The following is a 21,966-nucleotide window of genomic DNA, read 5'->3' as shown; positions in this document are numbered from 1 at the left end:
CCTCAGCTGATAGATCCTTGGCCAACATTTTTTCTAACCCCTCCTTCTCGACCTTTGGAAGCTGTTGTCAAATTTCACTACTAGAAGGCCCTTTCAATGTAATCCCCCTCACTTCTAGAGAGATTTCTTCCTTCTCATTAGAAGACTCACCCCCTCTATTGTAGATTACCAATCCTCGCTGAAACTCCATTCATCAGTGGTGGTCGCCAATACAAAATCCTCCTGTCGGCCCTCCTTCATGTTGTAGATAATGCTCTTCTATTTTTTCTGTAGCCCCTTCTATGACCTTAGCTCTAAAACCCCTGTCTCCTAATCTTGTCTAGCTTTCATTCCCATTAGCTATGGTTTCCCAAGAATGAGTGAATAGTCGTTCCCCTTCATTGGCATCACCTACATGTCAAGCTCCAATTGCACTCCATACACCTTTAGCTTGACTTTCTTTATAACTCCCAAACAATTTACTACTACATTGTTAGCCATTTTGGCCCCAAATTGAGTAGTTTCACTTACCTCTAATCCCAAAAAATGCATCAAATTTTTCATCACATGACACAAATGTTTGCACCTCCATCCACGTATGTCTTTGATACTCTCTGCCCATTGATTTCAGTTTCCACTAGAGGCACAATATCTTTTGTCTTTCTAGCCTTGATGATTGCATTCATGTGTCTATTCTTCATGGGTCTAATGCTTACCATCTTTGACCATTGTCGCCACACTGTTGGAGATATGTAGTAATTATGCATATGAAAATTTTGGCCCTTGATCCCTCACATCATCAAGCAAATCATAAGCTCTAGTACCTTTACCCAAGGAAAAATCATTTAGCTCAATGCATCAGCGTGAGCGAGCCCTCCTCTTTTTATTGTTGCATGTGTTTGAAGCCTTAGAAGACTCTGACTCTTCTCCCATATTTTCAACCTCCTCTAGTGGTATAGGCTCCATCCTCTTAATTCCAGGGGCTTTCTTCACCGGCATTGCTTCAACCTCTGCTACTTTGACCTTCCCTTTGACATCACTCTTATCCAAACTGATCATCTTGATGTCATGATTCTCTAGCAGTGGCTAGATAGGCAAGGGTGGCACCTCTACAAGTGGTTGGGGATGTTGGAGAACTTGAACCAACGGTGGAGGCCCTAGATTCGGTGGAACAAGTCTCTCCCTAGGTGGTGTCACTTGTTGTCCCCTCCTTGGTTGGAACCCATTTGCTGGGAGACACCTAGGATGAGAGAAAAAGTATGTACCAGGGCCAATCTCTCCACAATTATAGTAAACATACTCTCTTTCTTGTCTCCTTGGGCTTCGATTGTCTTCATTTGCAAGGGGAGGGGCCTGTACTCCTTACACTAAATTCAACGAAAGGCTTTCAAGTTGATTAGTAATGCATTGTAGGAGCTCTTGCTATGGCATTTCTGGTTTGAGTGGGGCCTTTACTATTTCTCTTGGCATGGTTGGTAAAACCTGCGTGGGCTCAAATCTCCCCTTCAATTGGGCTTGATACTTCGATTTCCTATATTTTTCACTAGCATAAGTGACTGACTCTTCATAGGATGTGGGAAACTTGCCCTTGACCTTCTCCCTTAGTAGAGGGTAGACTCTGGCCAGAAAACAATCTTTCTTAAGGCAATCATGTACTCTCTCTCCCTCGGCTAAGGAGGCTTTCCATTTATCCTACAATTTAATAAATATGCCTTCATATGCTTGGTACTCCCTTAGTAAGGTTTGGCGAGGATCTAGGAGTTGTCTCCAAAGATCTTCAAGAGGCTCTGTATCTTGGTACTCATGCAAGAATGGGGTCTTGAGATCCTCCCAATTACCCCTTGTAGCCTCCGGGAGAGCTTGATACCACACTCAAGCATCACCCTTTAGAACTAAAGAGAAGGCCTATACTTTGGTTGCTTCATCACTCAGCTTGTGACTAAGAAGGCCATTTCTAAGTCATCTAGAAAGTCTAGAGCTTTCTCCCCTTTGTGCCCAAAAAATCTTGGAAAAGCCATGATAGAAAGATGTTGATCTATCTAATAAAAAACAAAGATGAATATGTCTAGGCCCAAGACATATCTTATTAAGGGTAGAATAAATGGATTTATAGATGCATTAATCTCAGCAAGATAACGAGGACCCAATAAGTTCCTTATGATATTTTGGAACCTCAGTTTTGTGCTAGCTATTATGTGCACAGTTTGCCTAGCAAGAGGACGGATAGGTCAATACAAAACCTTATGGTCCATAGGATGAACTTAGAGTAGAATGAATATGTGCACATTAAAGGAGATGTTATAATTCAAAATATAAAATATTATGGGATCAGGGAACAACAAGATCTCTCTCAATCTCTTAGCTCCAAAATAGAAGACCAATTTTTGCTAAAAATGTATCTTCCTACAAATGCACAAATACACCCTAATGTTTTGAACCAATTGAAAGTTGTAGAAAATAGGATTATTCATTTATGCATTAACTAAAAATTTCCACTACAAACTTTCATGAAGTGTGTTGCTAAAGCTCTGGCCTCTTAGATCCTACCATTTGAGAGATGCAAAGGATTTACTCACGAGTAATTATCCTAGCTTTGGTGTGACCATCATTAGCCTTGTAAAGTTCATAGGCTTTGATAGCTACCTTCTCAATTAATTTGAGCATTCTTGCTAGTAGTAGTTGAATCGCATCACCATATGTAGTCTCTCACCAATACCGCACACCATTGATGTGTAACTCCCCCTCCAAAAACTTGTTAATCCTTGAATTTGAAAGCACTCGCATACGTGCAATTTGCCGATAAAGATTATTCTTCTCTTGAGCTTCTTTTGGAGACCACGGTGGTACTTTTGAGCAATAAATCCCTTGAATAAGGTTTCATAAAGATTCCTCCTTAGATAACCCTTGACAAACACTTATTAAAAAAGATGACAACTTCTTAGATGTTTCTTCTTTCATAGAAATTGTAGAGTGTAGCTTGAGAAATCCTCAGCGGGGGCACCAAAATGAGAGCTGCAAAGATAACATGGTTGTCATACCCACCCAGCCTTCAATCCTCACTAAGAGAGCTAAAGAAGGGAACCACCTAGCCAAAGGGAGGATGGGCTAGAAAATCCCTTTCTTGAGTGAGCGGAAAGAACCAAAACACAACTTCACAAGGGAGAATTTGTAGCCCATCTTAAGGGAAATGAAGATGATGGAAGGTTAAGAGAGGTGATGGCTCCTAATTTCTCCCATGAACATATATATAACATGAGAAAATAAAGATTCCCCACCAATAAAGCATATGGAAAGTCTTAATAAGTTAAAGTATGAATGTAGAAGGAGAATCAAAAGAGAGTACATATGATCTAGACACCATATGATCTAGACATCATATTAGAATATGAGAGAGAGGGAGAGAGATAAGAAGAGAGGAAAACAAGAGGAGAAGAGGTAGATGAAGCTTGCCATTATGTATTCATGGAACGTTACATAAAAAAGAGACTCACTCATCTCTTACCTCAAAGAGATGGACTAGCATGAGGGTGTTGCATAATGTGCTCTTAGTGGCTCCGCCTTGGGCTTGGTGATCTAGAGTGCTCTCATGTGCTTATGATTGTGTCATTCTTTACATCTCCATGGGAACCTTATATAACCTCCATGATGGATTATATTAAGCTAATCTTCTTGATTAACATAATCCTAGATGATGTATGGAATCTTTGATAATATGGAGAATAGTGGATGGGACAAGTCTGCACCTTGGTCACCATGCAAGCCAAGGGTGGTGGTAGAAAAGCTAGAGAAAGGGAGCTAGATTACAAGAGAAGGATGCCCAAAGCACATTATTATAATATATTTACAAGAAGGATAAAATGGAAAGTTGATGTGATAAGGGTGAAAGAGAGAAGAAAATTACCTGGAGCAACCAGTTTGTGCCTTCGTAACTTCAAATCGGTGAAGAATTTGAAAAAGTTTCTTTTGGAACTTCAGGTCAAAACCGGTCGATGAGTTGCACGGGAATTTTCTTAAAATTTTATTTTTCCTATAAATTTTTAAAATTATTAAAAAAGACTTCCAAAAGCTATTTTGACTTTAATTCCTTATATACATATAACCATATGACAGAGGGGGTCTATGCTTGTAAGCTTTTGTGTAAGATCAAAATGACACCATGATGTGGACATTGGCTTGTGTACAAGGGTGAGATGTCCTCTAATGATGGTGATAGATCCCAAATATTGGTGATGCAGGTAGAACCCAAGTGTAGTTGGAGGTTAGTCCTTTGAAAAAATCTATGCAATCACTCAACTGTAGGTGTAATCCATTTTCATCTTCACTAAGATAACCCATCCCTTTTACCTTTTACATTGACATCCCTCCTAAGAACTTGTTTTCCCACTTGCTAGAGTTATCATAACTGAGAAGCAATGTAGCATACCTAGTGCTTGAAGAGTAAACCCAAAGTGATAAGATGTAGGGTTTAAGCTATGGGTAAGGCTCCTGATAGGGTTTTAGGCCAAATTTTAAGCTAGAAATCCAGTTTGTAAAAAACTTGGATCAATGTGTATATATATTCTTACACTGTAGAGTCCAAACGTATAGGATATACTTTGGACATGTGGGCTTGGAGATTTCTGTATATAGTTTTATGGTATACTACTATTGTAAAATGTTGTACATCCTTTTCGCAAAGCATAGAAAATATTCGTGCACATATTGTAAAGTATTGAGTTTTTTAAAGATATAATATGAAAATTTAGAATGCTTGTAGCACTAGTTAGCATGTGGTGTCAATTCTCATATTGGTTTTTGTGTTCAAATGTCTTGCAATCAAGACTAATATCTCCGGAGATGATGAAAGCTTCAATTTATTTTTTAATGATGTAATGAGACCTTGAGTGAATAGGAATATTTTTGAAGAGAAGCATCAAAGAAAACTAGAAAAAACATGATCTTAGTATGGTGAATGCAATGCCATCTATATATGTTATGAAGTTGTATCTATTGGGAGGGGAGGGAGGAGGTTACATCCATTACAAGGAGATATATTGACTATTATGGGCTTATGTATTATGTAAATGAATGTGAAAGTTTTGGATATTTTTTATTTTAATCCTTAGTAAGGGCTCTATGGGGGAAAAAACAAGCTGTCCAGTTATGTGACATGGAGAGGAGGATTTAAAATGAATCAAATCATCACTAGTTTTCATTTAAATAGCGAGATTATCCCTTTGGCTTGCTAGTAAAGTTAGACAAGATGAGTATGAGGAGAATTGAAAACTCAATGGTGATATGGAGTCCTTGCATGAATGTAGAATGGTGTTCCCATACCAAGCACTTCTATGGCTAAACAATGATAGAATATACAGAACTGCATCATTTGATTGATTGTGAGATATGCTAATAGGCCATCGTGATGATGTTATGCATTTCTATCATCCTTTCTTGATCGTCAATCTAGACCTCCTCCCTTACATATCTATTAACCTTCTTATTAAACCTTTGAAAACATAGATCTTTTTGGGCCCTTTGACATGGGCAAGTACACTAGAGATGGGGTCTTCAATCATATAGAAGAACTGCAAGCACGGATTGGAGATTATAGTCAAAAGCTTTTGTTGGGCCATCTTGAAAATTCGTATGGATTCTTGATGTTTTATTTCATCACTTGTTTTTAAGGTGAAGATCAAGATTGAAGCTACACCTAAAGTTTCAAAAATCCATTGGTTTCTAGTGACCCTTTCATAAAGGGGAGGCTCTTATGCCATCACAAAACTTTTTAAAAGCTAATCTCGAGGCATGGTCTTGGTCTTCAAAGGAAAATCTATGTTTTATATTGTGTAACTAGATCCATGGTATTAAAAGATGTGGATCTAGAGCATGACACAAGCTATGTTGGATGAAAGATGAAGACCAAACTCATAATGACATGGACAAGTAGAGACAAACTATTACACAAGTGAATTAGGTTCCAAGATAGATTATCTTGGACTCATAAACACAATATTGTGTAGGATTGACAATGACAAGACACTTAAACTGAAAGTACAAAGCATCATGACATTTTATTCATTTCATATTCAAGTACAATGCTTTATAGAATTTGGGTTGTTCCAGTTTCCTCACTGTGCATATGGGATTCAGGATAGCTCTTCCTGGAGCATACATCATTTGTCTATTTCTCAACACCCTCCCCTCAAATGATGAGTCTCTACCCTTGATGGCTTTTGCGCCCCCCCTCTACATGTATACATGGACTAGGAGACTAGATCTTTGGTAGCCTAGTTAAGTTAAGGCTTGAAACTTTACATCTTGGTAGGGTTTTTACATCCACTATGGGAACCAAATTCCTTAGAAAAAAATGTCAGAGTTGTTGATGGTAGTGGAATTATCTTTTTTTTCTTCTTCATTCATGAATTGACCTTGGTGGTGGTTATTCTGCATATGTTGTGCTCTTTTTTTGTGAAAACACTCACTTGCAATATGGCCAATCTTACCACAATAATGATATTGCATCCAACTTCTATTGTCGGTGTTGAATCCTCGACCTCTTCCTTTGGGTCTAGTAGCTCCTCTGGTGTATAAGAGATTTTCCCTTGAGCTAGTCCCTTTTACATCTTTGCTTTTAAATTTTCTTTCTCCATCAAGTAGTGAGTGCTATATATCTTCGAGTGAGAGACTGGGAACATTACTTAGAGTGGACACAAGGTTCTCATATGGATCCTTATTTACACTTGCAAGTAGTGCGGCTATTGCTTCATCTTCATCAATAGTCTTCTTAAGAGTTGCAAGCTAGGTTTTTAGACTCTTGAACTTGTTAATGTGTGTGGTCATAGAAGCACTATCTTTGATATCTAGTTTATAAAATTGCATCCGTAGTTTTACCTTTGAGTTCTTTGCTTGGGTACCAAACATTCTGTCAAGTTCCTCCCAAGCAGTTCTAACATTTCTAATGTCAGATATATGATGTAGTACATCATCACTTAGTCCCCAAGCAATGAGGCCTAGTGCCTTGTTATTCATTTTCTTCCATTCTTTGGTTTTGAGCTGGTCTTCTTCAATGAACCTGTCTTCATCATCTTCCCCCTTGCTATCTGCATAATCTTCAAATAGGTTCCACAAGTCCTTTCACATTAGGTGATACAGGGTCTTCTCCTTCTAAGCATGAAATTCTTCACCATTGAATTTAGCTATTTGCTCAAGATATGCCAGGTTACTAAACTTCAGTTAACCAACAAAAGTTTTTATTTTAATGTGTCAAGATACATAAGAGAATCAGTGTCAAATTGACACTAATTGAGTGTTAATGGATACTAGTCGGTACTTGATCTGCTTTCTCTCACAAACTTCGTGGATGGCTTCTGAGCTTCCTCGGGCACTTCCAAAATAGTAATGAGATTCAGAGAGTATGGATCAGTGATTAAAATCATTTTCGATGACTTCAGTGAGAAGAAACTATGAAGAATGTCAAATTTTGAAACTTTGGCTATGGCTTCCTGGATTAGGGTTTAGACACAGGTCTCATTTTTTACTGATTTCATGAGCTACAGTGGATCATTTCCAAATATTTTTAAATGTAAATGTAGATCTCTTCAATATCTATAGAAGCCATATGATGTCGATGGAAATCTCACTGCGTGAAGGAGAATAGATTGCTCGAACAAAACTAGGCACAGATGAGCCAACGTCGTCCAATTTTCACAATGTTGAGCACCTGGGGGGGTCAATGTCTTATTGTCATGTGCCTAATAGAAGCACGTGGAGTTCACAAAGTTTTCCTAGAAGAGAACTTGGAGAGATATTCCCTCTATGTGAAGATACAACTCCTCCAAGCCAGGTGGGTGCTGCTGTCCACAGATACAGATATGGCAGCAACTTCAAAAACAGGCAATGCTGAGGCAATAGTGACCCAATGTCAATGATTGAGGTGCAACGAGGAGCTCTAGAAGCAAAGAAACACTTCTCGAGAAGGAAGTCCAGAGGAATTTTGTGGAGAGAGATATAAAAGCTTCAAGCTGATAGGGTACTATTGGCTATGGCTGCCATGAAAGCTTTATTGAACATAGAATTGCAAATGAAGTTGGAGATGAGATCCAACACTTAACCTAAGCTGGGAAGAGATGGAGATGATCTAAGCCATGCATGACTTGGATCTGATACCATGTTAAAAGATGCAGATCTAGAGCATGACACAACTATCGTGGATGAAAGATGAAGATCAAACTCATAATGACATGGACAAGTAGAGACAAACTGTTACACAAGTGAATTAGGTTCCAAGATAGATTAGTTTGGACTCATAAACACAATCTTGTGTAGGATTGACAATGAAAAGACACTTAATTGAAAGTACAAAGCATCATGCATTTCATATTCAAGTACAATGCTTTATAGAGTTTGGGTTGTTCCACTTTCCTCACTATGCATATGGGATTTAGGATAGCTCTTCTTGGAGCATATATCATCTAATTTCTCAACACATGGGTCTAAAAAATCCATGTAATGGGTGTTTCTTATATGGAATCTATTCACCTTTTCAAACATAGAAACTTTTACTCGCATGAAAATCCCTTCAAAACTCCCTAAAGGTGTAATTGACATCATCTCCTATCTTAAGCTAGTCTAAAATATATCCCTTGTATATTTTGTTGTATCTACTAATCAAGCTCATGACCTTGTATCTTATCTTTCCTCTTGCACCCACAATTGTGACCATGATTATCTATGGTTATCATGCATGGTTCCCATAGAGGAGTTCACCCTCTAGGTGCCTCTTTGTGCAAGGTTGTAAAAGTGTACAAGACTACACACTCTAGTGTTTATGTGTGCATCAATGGAAGAATAAGGAAATTTAAAGAGGGTCTCACGATCCTTTGTGTAGATTCTCAAGTTTCTAGTATATTATGAGCTTTGGTTTTTGTGGTTCTTTATTCCCTTGTGTAGATGAGTAGCTATAAAGGTCTAGTTGTTCACTCTATCAACTCCTAATAACATTTAAAATATTGATATTATGTTTGGATAGTCAACTTGGATCATCATGAAAACATTACTTGTAAAGTAGTGTATCATTGTATTTTTATCTGAATTGTATAGAAAGGGTTATAAAAATGAACCTCATCTTAGATTTACAAAAGGAACATAAATATTGTCTTCAAAATTCACAAAAGGAGTATATAAAATGGTGCAAAAATTTTAAAAAGAAAATTTAAAAATACTATTTGAATGCTTGTTATATAGAGGGTTAACTCAAGATGGACTCCTCGAGAGACATCCTTAAGCTAGAAACTAGTAATCTAGGCATCCTGCTTAGCAAGGTCCCTCAAACCCTAGCCTAAATCTTGGACCTAGACCCATGGAAGATGATACACAAGTGATCCCTATCCCTCCTCTCAAAACATAAATTAGTAATAAAAAAGAAATGAGGTGATAGAGACACACTTGGTAGTGAAGAAGGTACATGCTAAAACCTCCCTTGATTGAAGATGGACTAACCTATACAACACATCTCAAGTAATAGCACATAGGCTAAAAGCACTTGCACACAAATTTTCTTGTTTGCTATGAAAAATTCTTCCGTTTAGCCCTACCAAAGGAAGAAAATGATTTGGACCTCTTGGCCTAATCAGATATATGAAGACAAACAATATTGATCTAAATCCTTGATCCCCACAAAACTCTTATAAAGCATAAAACCTAGACCAAGGGATGGGCCATTTAAGCCCTGCACTAGATGCATCAAATTATTGGCTAACGCTTTTACATAAATAACAAGGAGCATTTGCAAAATCTAGCATTGAATGATTTGATGCATCCATGAAAGGGTTGGAAGGTGATTCATCACTACTTGAGTGATTACCCATACTAACCATTGGCAAAACCAAAGCAAGACATGTTAGTAAAACAAGTAGTCCCCAAAGTAGCCATGGGCTAATATCATCAAATAATTCTAGAAACCCATGAGGACCATAGTTGAGAAATACATCTTCAACAAAAGCATAATTAGCCAAGGAATCTGCAAAGCAGTTACACTAATGGAAAATCAACTGACAAGTCAGAGGCTCAAAAATGTCAAGCATGTCCAAGGCTACACACGATGGTACATTCGTAGAATGGGATCTCTCACACTGTAGGTCCCATTCAACTGCTTGATCACTAGCTATGAATCACATTTCACTAAGAAAAGACAAATACCACCAGATTTGGGTAAATATATCCCCATAAGTAAGGCCTTGTATTCTACCATATTATTAGTAAAAGCAATACTTAAATAAGCTCCCATTTTCATAACCACTCTACAACATGGGTCTTTAATGATAATCCCTACACTTGCATGCTTAGCAAGCCCTTGAGAAGCCTTATCAAAAGACAATGTATAGATCAGATTCTCATTAATGTTCCATGACATATTGATCAACCTACTCATACGCAGAGGTAAAGGATGTGCAATTGGTACTATCCACACTTAACTCAATGGGGACACTAGAATTAACACTATGATAGTGGTGGCAATAGACCTTAATATCCCACTCTATGTTAGCCTCTATACATAATAAGGCTTTAACTTATTGAAGTTTATTTTATCTTTAAACTCTACCTCTTACAAGTTTGCTAAAAGGACTAGGAGTTGTTCTTCCCTATGTGAACAATTTTATAAGAGCCATCCCACTTGGGTTCTTATTTTCTTGGAAATACCTCCTAATGTGCATCATAATATAGGACCAACTAACCCTTAACAAATTTATATTTTTTGGATCAAAGGTCGTGAAGCACTTTCATCCATATCTTCCCTACCTCTTCATGCAACAAGGTTTGCAATTGCATCTCATCAAATGTGCTAAGGAAGTCAACCATTCTCACAATGCTTTCTCTTCACCTAAAGAGTGATTTAAAGAAAATATCATGGTAGGTAATTCAATCTTCGAGGGCAAGATGTATTCTTTTCCATATACTAACTTGAATGGGGTGTTCCCTATTGCTCTTTTGAATGTTGTGTTATAAACCTAAATAGCCGCATATAGTCTCTTCTCCCAATCATGCTTACCCTCTGATATAATCTTAAATAGAATCCCCACAAGTTGCTTATTGGTACTCTCTATTTGCTCATTTACTTGGGGTTATATGGGGTGGCTTTGTTGTGCTTAGTTTTTAGAGCTTCAATTAAGCATCTTAGAGAGTTTTTGGCCACCAATATCTAGCACATAAAGTTTTCTAGGCAGTATGCCATTCAAAAAAGTGACCCCCACATGCTAAATTGTGGCATTCCTTTAAAATGAATGGCTCCCCATGAGGCAAACACAACATCCATAAACATCCATGCCTTTTCTATACAAGACACCCAATATTATTGAAAAGAAAAGTACTTATTGCTTAATGTTTCTCTTTTTGGATTTGGAAAGAGTTTTAGTTGGGTTTCTTGTGGGCAAATAATGCATAATAGATGCATATTATGATGGAATTGAGGTTGCATCAATCTTACATAGATCCTCGTAATTGGTGATGTAAACACATTCTTCTTTAGCCTCACCAAAATCTATTAAATATTCCACAATACCTTCTAATTTTGGTGTCTTGCTCCGAATCTCATAGTCAAACTCTTATAAGTGTTGAGAAATGACAAATGATGTATGATCCAAGAAGAGATGTCTTGAATCCCATATACACACTGGAGAAAAAGGGAATCATCATGAGTCTATAAAGTGATGTACTTCTTATCATTCAAGGATTGAATACAACTGTACTTTGTCCTTTCAGTCATAGTTAGTGTCATACTCAAGATTGTGTTTATGAGTCCAAGCTTCCATCTTGGAACCTAATTCACTTGAGTAATAGTTGGTCTATATAATTTATGTAATCATGAACATTGTCTTTGTGTTCCATTTGCCATAGTAGCCATGCTCTAGATCCATGCATTTTCACATGGTATCAGAGCCCAACTGAGCATGGAAAAGCTCCATACATTGCTTCCCTAATCTCTCTTCAGCTTTGATAATCTTTGTTCTAGCCAATGACTCCATTTTTAAAAAACTTCATTGACCTTCATGACTGCCATAGCTAGACTACACCTACCCTGCTTTGAGCTCTTGAATCTTCCTCCACAAGCCAAATCTCATAAAAAATCCTCTTGAAGAAGTGTTCTCTGACTCAATAAGGATCTCTCTGTCACTTTATAGTAGAGCATTGGGGTCTCTACTACCCAGCATTGCACAAATTATTACTTGTTGTCCTTGTGTGAGCTTGTAGACTATCATACCTATTGACCTTGGAGGAGGTACTGTGAGCAAACCAGGTCATTTTAGACTTTGCATCCTTATAGAGACTTCCTTTGCAGGTCAAGGCGCACCATACTCAACTAGTGTTATTTGGCACTAATCTACTTGTTTTCTTGGGCAACTCACTTGCTGATCAACATGGCAGAACTCGAACAAATAGCCAAGTTCAATGGAGAACGCTTTCATGTTTGGAAAGAGAAGACCATGTACCACCTTATGCGAAAAGACTTGTGGGACCTGCTTGAGGATGATGCCAATAGCAAGAAGGGAGATGATGAAGTCGGGTCATTGAAGAAGACAAGTTCAAGACAAAGGAGTGGAAAAAGATGAACAACAAGGCTCTAGGCGTCATTGCCTAGGGACTATTTGATGATGTATTGCACCATACCTTTGGCATTAGAGATGCTGAAAAGGCTTGGCATGAGCTTGACAGGATCTTTGGAAAAAAACTCTAAGGTCAAGTTGTTAATGCAATTCTATAAGCTTGACATAAAAATTAGCACTTCAATGACTATGCATATTAATAAATTCAAAATTCTAAAAACTCAATTTTGTAGTTTGAAGAAAACAATAGATGAAGTTGAAGCCGTTGTTGTACTCCTTGCTAGTGTAAACTAGGATCCTTATAAAAATCTTGTCTCCACTCTTAGCAATGTACCTAATTTTTCACAGAAAGATATTGAGTAATCTCTTCTTGATGAAGAGAATAAATAGAAGAACAAGAATGCAAAAGATGGTGTCCCATCATCTAGGGAAAATCTCTTTTACACCAAAGGAGCTGCTCCGACAACAAAGATCATATGACATGTCATTATTGTGGTAAGATTGGCCATATAGCCAGTGAACATTTTCACCATAAAAGAGCACAATAGGTGCAAAACGGTAACCAGTAGAATTAGTTTATGAATGAAAGAGAAGATGAAGAAGATGCTTCCACCATCAACAACAACTTTGATAGATTGTTTTGAAGATCTTATGCTTTCCCATAGTGGATTTTTTTCCCTCAGTGGATTTGCTTTGCAAAAGAAACCCTTGTCAAAGATGTAAAGTTTCAAGCTTTAACTTGACTAGGCTGCCTATGAGCTAGTGTCTCGGGCCATGTCATCATGTAGGGGGGGGAAAGCCAGCAAGTGTAGAAACTCATCATTTGAGGGGGGTTTTGAGAAATGAAAAATGATGTATGCTCCAAGAAGAGATGTCCTGAATCCCATATGCACAGTGGAGAAGAAGGAAACCATCATGAGTCTATAAAGTGATGTATCTTCTTATCATTCAAGGATTGAATACAACTATACTTTGTCCTTTCAATCATAGTTAGTGTCATACTCAAAATTGTGTTTATGAGTCCAAGCTTCCATCTTGGAACCTAATTCACTTGAGTGATAGTTGGTCTATCTAATCTATGTCATCATGAACATTATCTTTGTGTTCCATCTGCCATAACCATGCTCTAGATCCATGCATTTTCACAATAAGGATATTAACCACTTGGCTAGGTGATCAAGAGGTTAAAGCTTGCTCAACAATGTGTAACCTCTCAACCTTGGTGAAAAACCCATCTTCTTATTATGAGGTGTCCGCCAGGCTCATTCCAAGGTGCACCTTTTTGGAGTCCATCAATATTATTTCCATCATAATTCTTTGGATTATAATCTCGATTAATCTAACTACAAATCATAGACAACAGTTTATGCATGGATTAATATGCTCTCTAGATGAAAGTTGTCATTTCGTATAATTGTAAATATGGAAGCTAATATTTTATTATATGGATACTATCCATGCAATCTAACAAGTAGCTCTTATAACATTTAATGCAAAAGCTAACATTTAATGTAAAAATTTGGCAAAAAATCTTATTATTTTATGTGGTGATATGAAAATAATAGCATATTTCAAAGTTGTGAATAACCTGGTTGTAATGTGTCCACATGTTCACTCGTAGGACACGTCTTGGTAGCCCATTAGAAGGAGAGTCTAGAAAGCACTGCTTGGAACTCCCATGGAATGTCACGGGGTTTGTGATCTAGGTCTTCCCGAGTGTGCCACGAAGCGGAAGCATTCCGACCGTTCCCACTTAGGCCCAACCTGAATCAGGGATTTTGCTAGTGGTCAAGTTCCTAGAACGGTAACTAGCGTCGAATCCCAGGCAAACTACTTTATGCAAAAACTTTAGGGTCGAAGCGGATTCATGCTGCACTTGGTTCAAGGAGAATGGAAAACGAGAGGGATGCAAAGCTCGACCTCTCTACCCATAAGGTACAGTCCCATTTCGCTGCCAAAATCCTTCGAGAAAAGTTCTTGGCCAATCGGGACCACCCATCCGTAGGACGGACCTATGGCCACATCCACTGCACTTTCCTCAGGGTTGCTTTAGTTATCTAATTACTTATCACACTTTGTTTGACACGAAAAATCAGCTTCCTTAATTATCCAATTATTCACCAGCTCCTTCACATAATCTTAGCACTGACATAAAAATACAATGTCAAACAAGTTCCTTTTCAACACGATCTTATTTATCAGTCTTTGGAATACATCTTATAATCCAACTTGAAGGCTATTCCATACTCCGCCCAAAGGCAATCCATAATCCACCCAAAGACTAATCCATAATCCGCCCGAAGGCAATCCAGCAATCCACAGGGATTACTATTCCAAGTTTCCGGCCCCCGTAGACTAGTATGCGGGCCTCGAGATCCAATCCCGAGTCACATCGGCCTCTTGTGTAGGACCCGGAAGGCAAGGGATTTATGGCCAGAGCACCCCTTGGCACCCAAGTGTCCTTGTGCTCCAAGTAGCACCCAACAGAGAGACCTCTCGTGGCGGGTTCGGTCCACGTACCCGGCACGGCTAACAACCCCCTTGGTTAATGTCAGGCAGACAGTCGAGGGTAACTGATGTTGCCTCTCCCTCCAGGCCTTCAACCTGAAGCATTAATTATTTTTCTATCTTTAGTTCATTGAGCAAAGAAGTACAAAGAGTGCTCCTAACTGTACAAATGCAATCAATCCAGTGGTGGTTTATTTGGCCAACTGCTAAGGTGTGAATCCTCTTCTCCGAATGCATCTAGCATTCAATCTGGGATCAATTGAGACTTGGCAAGATCCCAAGGGTTTCGTTGCTTGTTTACACTTTTATCCTTTGGTTATGGTTTATACCCTATTAACCCAAATTAACAAACACCTTAGGTTCCTCAAATTAAGACAGTAAATCCTGGTGACTTTGTTCGCTCTAACTTGATTTGTCAATTGCTTGCTAGGCAATTCATAGTTACCCTAACTTGGCAACTCAGTCTCACAAAAGGTGATGTAGCAGGATGACTACTCATCCTCTTGCAAATTAACTTGTACTTAGATCCTACCAACCCTTGTTCTAAAGAGTGGCAAATCTATCTTGTGACTTAAACACAAAGCCATGCGACGTTGCAACTTGTTATACAAGACAAGTGTTGCATCTAACTTGTGGGATCGTTTCTCCTATCGCTTGGTATTCCTTAGTCAAGGATACCTTGGTCAAGATGTAGGGTTTGGGAGTCTTCTTGACCCAACCCAACCCTAACCTTGCTAGGCCAATAGGGTTTCTAATTTCAAGTGGAGGTCTAGTATTTGGCCATTGATTTATAGGGTAAAAACCTTAGATCATTCTTGCATAGGCATTTAGCTAGCCCTGGCATTCTATGAATGTGGGTAGGATCCTTGGGAATTGGAAGTCTTGACTTGGCATCCCAAGTGCGATACTAGGAAGAATTTTTAATGTACTAAACTCTAATCTCTACCTAGCACTTTGAGGTGTTCGTCGTACCAACTAGTTATGCTTTTACAAATCCCTTGAGGGTTATACCATTACAAGTGATCTACCTAAAACGATCTAATTGTCTTGTGACAAGATCTTTGCTTAGAAGAGATGCAAATACTTTTCCTAAGAGATTCAAATAAATAAAGTCAAGATGCAACATTCCATGCAACTATGTGAATCATAGACTTTTACTTCTATGCAACTATAAGGTTTGCAAATGACCATTTCTTTTCCTTGCTAAAATCATAATGATTGACAATTTGGGGGATAACTTGCATAAAACCTACATAGATTTACATCAAGAGCTTTGCCTACAAACCTTTCATTTAATCCAATTGAATTTCAGGCTTTAATATGACATGCAACCTTTTCTAGATACAACTTCAATAAATGAAGTTCATGTATCTCCCTCTCTCAAACTCTCAAGGTATCCTTCTACCTCCTCAATTTAGTAGAGGGCATGCCTTTATATAGGAAGAAGGGAATGCATGCTGCCCCCCCCTTCCCCTCTCTTTCTCCTCTCTTTATGCTAAAATAGCTCCTTCACTCAGAGTGGGACTTTAAAAAAGGGGTTGTGAGGCTGTTGACACTAATGATGTGATAAAGAAGATGATGATGATTATGATAATGATAAAGAATACGACAATGATTATAATGATGATGATGATGACAGTAAGACCTGTGGCTTGTTCACTGAGGTGGCCCTCTTTTCGATGACGTATGATCAGATTGACATCTCTTTTTTTTTCTTTAGTCTAATTGTTATAAGGGTTAATAAGTTAAATACTATCCTTACTAACCTTGTGACTAACTTACTAACTTATAACTCACTTACTAATTGACTTTACTAACTTATAAACTAACTTACTAACTTACTAATGAACTTCACTAACTTATGAACTAACTTACTAACTTATGTATAAACTAACATTATAAAGTAACTAACATTTATTGGAGGCACGTGAGTATTACATCCTCCTCCCCTTAGAGGAATCGCTATGTCCTCATCTTGAGAGAAACCATGGGTATTGTTAATAAAGAACATTCTCATCTATCCATGTAGCATATTCTTCATGATAATCTTTCCATTGGACAAGGTATTCTCTAAGGGTTCTACTCCTCAATTTTCTCTCTCTTACATCAATTTCTTTGTCAAGTTATAGCTCATGGACTCCTTGGCTAGGTATTACGACTTGTTGATCATCAAGGATATGGTTAAGGTTAGCTACATATGCTTTCAATAAGCTAAAATGAAGTACATTGTGGATTTTTAAATTCTCAGGGAGTTGTATCTTGAAAGCGCTTAGTCCTAAATACTTGAGAACCTTGTAGGGTCCACCATATCTTGGACTTAACTTCTTATATTCTCCTAAAGATAGGGAGCTCTTCTTTGGATGGGCATGGACAAATATAATATCTCCTTCTTTGAAGATTCATTCTTGCCTTTCCAGATCAACATATGCCTTTTGTTGGTCCTTGGGAGCTTGAATATCTTGTTTGATAATCTTGATTTGATCATCCATTTCTTCTAACATTTTTTTTAAAGTTTCTACCCTTAGAGTAGGATCAGAAAAATTAAGTGGCATACGACAATCTTGACCATATAGTGCTTGAAATGGAGTCATCATAATACTTCGATGATAGGAGGCATTATAAGAAAATTCCACCAAGGGTAGATATTGAATCCACCTTTTAGGTTTCTTGCTACAATATGCACATAATATCCTCAATCACCTAGTTTACTCATTCTGTCAGCCCCATCAGTTTATGGATGAGCTGGAAACAAAGTTGGGTTCCAATGGCTTCAAATAAACTTTTTCGGAAATATGATGTGAAAATAGAATCATGATCACTGATGATCCTTTTAGGTAACCCATGTAGCCTAAAAATCTCTTTTACAAAGCTTCTTGCAATATCTGCAGCTTTGTAATTGGTTTTTGTTGGAATAAGATGAGAAAACTTTGTTAGCATGTCTACTATCACCATCATTGAGTTATATCCTCCTTCCATAGAAGGTAACCCAATTACAAAGTCCATGCTAATAAACTCCCATTTCATTTGGGGAATGTCAAGTGGTTGGAGTTTTCCTGGTAACTTGACACATTCAAATTTTACCCTTTGGCAATTTAGACATTCAATAATGTACTTAAGTACATCACCCTCGAGTCTTTGCTAGTAATAGCTTTTCCTGACAGCATTAAGAGTTTTTGCATAACTTGGGTATCCTGAAAAAGGAGAGTCATGTGCTTTCCAAAGTATTCTTCTCTTGAGAGTTTGACTTGAAGGAACACATAGTCTCATTCTGAAATAAACAAGTCCTTTGTCCTCATCTGTTGAGAATTAATGATACTTGGTTTTGAATTTGGGATCTTGTTCCTTATTCTTAACTTCCCAAAACAATTGTTGATAGTCTAGGTCCTTATTTGGTTCATCCTTAGTCAACTCGATGATAGGGTTAGTAACCATTGTAGCCAGAGTTTCTGCCCTAGATGGTTCTTCAGTGATAAGAGAATTAAGGAATGCTTTATGACTAAGAGCAACTGCTACTACATTTTCTTTACCAGGTCTAAATTTAGTTTCAAAGTCATACTCCTACAAAATTTGGATCCATCGTCGTTGCCTCGTTTTAAGATCAGGCTGAGTAAAAATCTACTTAAGGCTTTTATGATCTATGACTAAGGAAAATTTATTTCCAAGTAAGTAATGTCTCCATAATTTGAGAGCGTTAATCACAACTAACAACTCCAGGTCATAAGTAGCCTAACTCTTTTCATGAACTTTCAAACTTCTTGAAGAGTAAGCTATGGGATGACTTTCTTGCATTAGTATGCATCCCAATGCAAGAGCGCTCACATCTGTGACAACCTCAAATTCCTTGCTTAAGTCAGGATTCCTTAAGATAGAAGAAATTATCAAACTATGCTTTAGTTGCTCAAAGCTAGATTGTTCAATTGGCATCTAGATAATAGCAACTTGCTTTTTGAGTAGGTCTGTAAGAGGTGCTACAATTTGGGCATAGTTTCTGATGAATATCCTATACCATCCTGTTAGATCTAGAAAACTTCTCACTTCCTTGATAGTGGTTTGGGGTGGCCAATCTTGAACATCCTTGACCTTGGCAGGAACTCTACTAATATACTTTCGGTAGACACTATGAATCCAAGATATTCAATCTTCCTTTTGAAGAAGGCACACTTCTTCTTCTTGGCATACAACTTGTGTGTTCTCATTGTCTCTCGGACAATGCGAAGATGTGGTTCATGATCTTCTTCCTTCTTAGAATAAGTTATGACTTCATTAAAGAATACAAGAATAAAATCATCGAGATGAGTTCTGAAAATGCCCTGCATTAAGTTGTTGAATTTGAAATGACCGTATCTTTTGTTGAAGGCGGTTTTAGGAATATCTTCATCCTTGATTCCGATATAATATCCTTGCTCCTTGTAGACATTCAAGAAGTTCTCTATCCTCGAGATTGGGTACTTATTCTTCACTATTACTTGGTTGAGCCCTCGGTAGTCGATACAAAGATGAAGAGTTACATCTTTCATCTTTTGAAATAATACTCGGGCTCCCCATAGTAAACTACTTGGCCAAATATACCCTTTCTTTAGCAGTTTTTTGAGTTGCTCTTTTATTTTTATGGCTTTAGGAATAGACATTTTGTAAGGTCCTTTTGCAAACAGAAGCGGCTCTTGGAAGAAGTTTGATCTCACGATCGACTTCTCTTTCGAGAGGTAACTCAGTTAGCTCTTTAGGAAATACATCGGTGTATTCTTTTAATGAGGATGGTTCTTCTTCTGTCTGACCATCTTGATTTGCCTTGTTAAAATTGATCAAGTAAACATGTAATCCTTTATTCATGCCTTTCACAATTCGAGAAGATTTTGCTAATTGAACCTTAGGTTTCCCTGTTTCACCTTGTGTAGTCGCTATTTCACCATTCAAATCCTGAAATGTGACTTGACGTTCCCACAATGGATATGAGAATCATTGGGAGTCAACCAATGCATTCCTAGTAAACACTCATATCTCCTAAGTTCATTACCTTGAATCTCATACTTGAAAGTTTTTCTCCGAGATTAAACTCTACCTTGGCAATTTACTGTGTAGAAAGTACTTCTTTTTTATTTACTAGTTCCACAAGAAATTTCGATACATTTGCTATATCTATTCCTAACTTCTTAGCGCACTTGGGAAAAATAAATAAGTGTGTACTTCCATAGTCAATCAACACTTTAAATGATTTTCCACGATGACTAGTTGGTGTTTGTATTATTGAATATTGACGATTTGGACCCTTCTTGTGGAATGCAACATGAACAACCATAGTAGGATCTTTCTCCTTATTAATTTATTTAAGGGTAATATTTGACATTCTTCCTCTTGCCATAGCCATTTGAGCATGGCCTTGGGCAGCTCTGCCTTGACATTGAAATTTGCCTTAGCGATAGTTTTCACCAAGCTTTGGGCAATCTCTCTTGAAATGTCCTGACTCATTACAGTGAAAGCACCTAAGACCATCCATGCTTCCCTGGGTAGTAGGAACAAAATTTCCAACTGCATTAGATTTTACCTTTTTCTTCAGACCTTGGTGAAATTGACCTTGGATTCTTTTTGCTTGACCTTTGAATCCTCCTTTGTTTTGGTTATTGTAGCTCAATAACTTATTATTTTTAAGCTTTTATTGTACTTCCCACATAATAGGAGTAGCTCAAATCAAAGCATCTTGAAGGTCTATTGGGCACATTGATTCCAAACAAGTGTTTAGAGGAGAATTTAGTCCATTGTAGAACTTGGACACTTGTTGAGTAGTATCCATGGAGGGTGCATATTTAAGAAGTGAAACAAACTTGGACTAATATGCTTCCAGGGTCAATCCCATTTGCTTCAAATTAAAGAACTCATTCATCTTTTGGGTGCGATAAGCTAGAGGTAAATACCTTCCTCTTACAGCTTCTTTCAGAAAATCCCAAGTAATGGTATTTTCAAGGGGGACACCTGGGTACACCACTGCTTACACTAGAGTAGTTGAGCTTTGCCAATTATTTTTAGCTTAGCTATCATGGTTTGGTTGGTTGGGACAGTCCACAATCGCAGTAAAATAATCTTCCATGGACTCAATCCAAATTTTTGCATCAGCTTCCACATTCTTGCCTCTCCCATCAAATTTCAAAGGTTTTACTTGCTTTAAAAGATTCTTTTTTTCTTGGGATTTGTTGGGAATTATTGTGGGCATGAGATTCTGAGAAATTTTCAATAATTTCCAAGTTAAACTTTACGAAATTTATATAGAGTTAATATTAGAGTTTGATACTCAAATTATTTCTTACTTAATTTATTAAAACAATTTGAAATAAAACTACTTTCCCATTGCTAAAGTTAAATTGCAATTTCAGAGGTTCCAAGGGAAAAGTAGGGCTCCATTATTTCTTTGATTGATAAAATATCAGTCAATATTTATTACAATAGATGTATAAGGCAATCAAATGGGAAAAAATACATTATTCAAATAGTTCACATGTTCATTCTTATTATTTTTCAAAAAAGGATTCCCTACTACAATCTAAGCATGAAACTTTGATATACCCTTTATGAAATAACTTGGATTGATCTGAGAGTAGATATCTAGGAATCTATATTTTTGAGAAAGATAAAAAAAATTGTCATTTTTGTAGTTGCGGTGGCTAGAGTGATCTACAACTTTTACTCTATTGGTTGGAAGGATATTTGTAGCTTTCTCATAGATATACCGGTTTAGTTTGATCTTCTTGCCCCTAATATACATGGTTGAGTTTACACTGGCTTCATAAAATAGATAGATCTTGACAACTTTAAGATAAGCTAGATGGCTTACATCGATATAGTAGTATCCTCTCTTAATCATCCATCGTCTTTCACGATATAGAGGTCAGGGGTTGCACAATTGATCTAA

Source organism: Lygodium microphyllum, chromosome 3 (assembly GCF_053477565.2).
Source record: "Lygodium microphyllum isolate KBCC chromosome 3, Lygodium_microphyllum_v1.1.10, whole genome shotgun sequence".
Classification (NCBI taxonomy): Eukaryota; Viridiplantae; Streptophyta; class Polypodiopsida; order Schizaeales; family Lygodiaceae; genus Lygodium; species Lygodium microphyllum.
The sequence above is the reverse complement of the archived record's forward strand: the minus strand, read 5'-3'. Positions refer to the sequence as shown.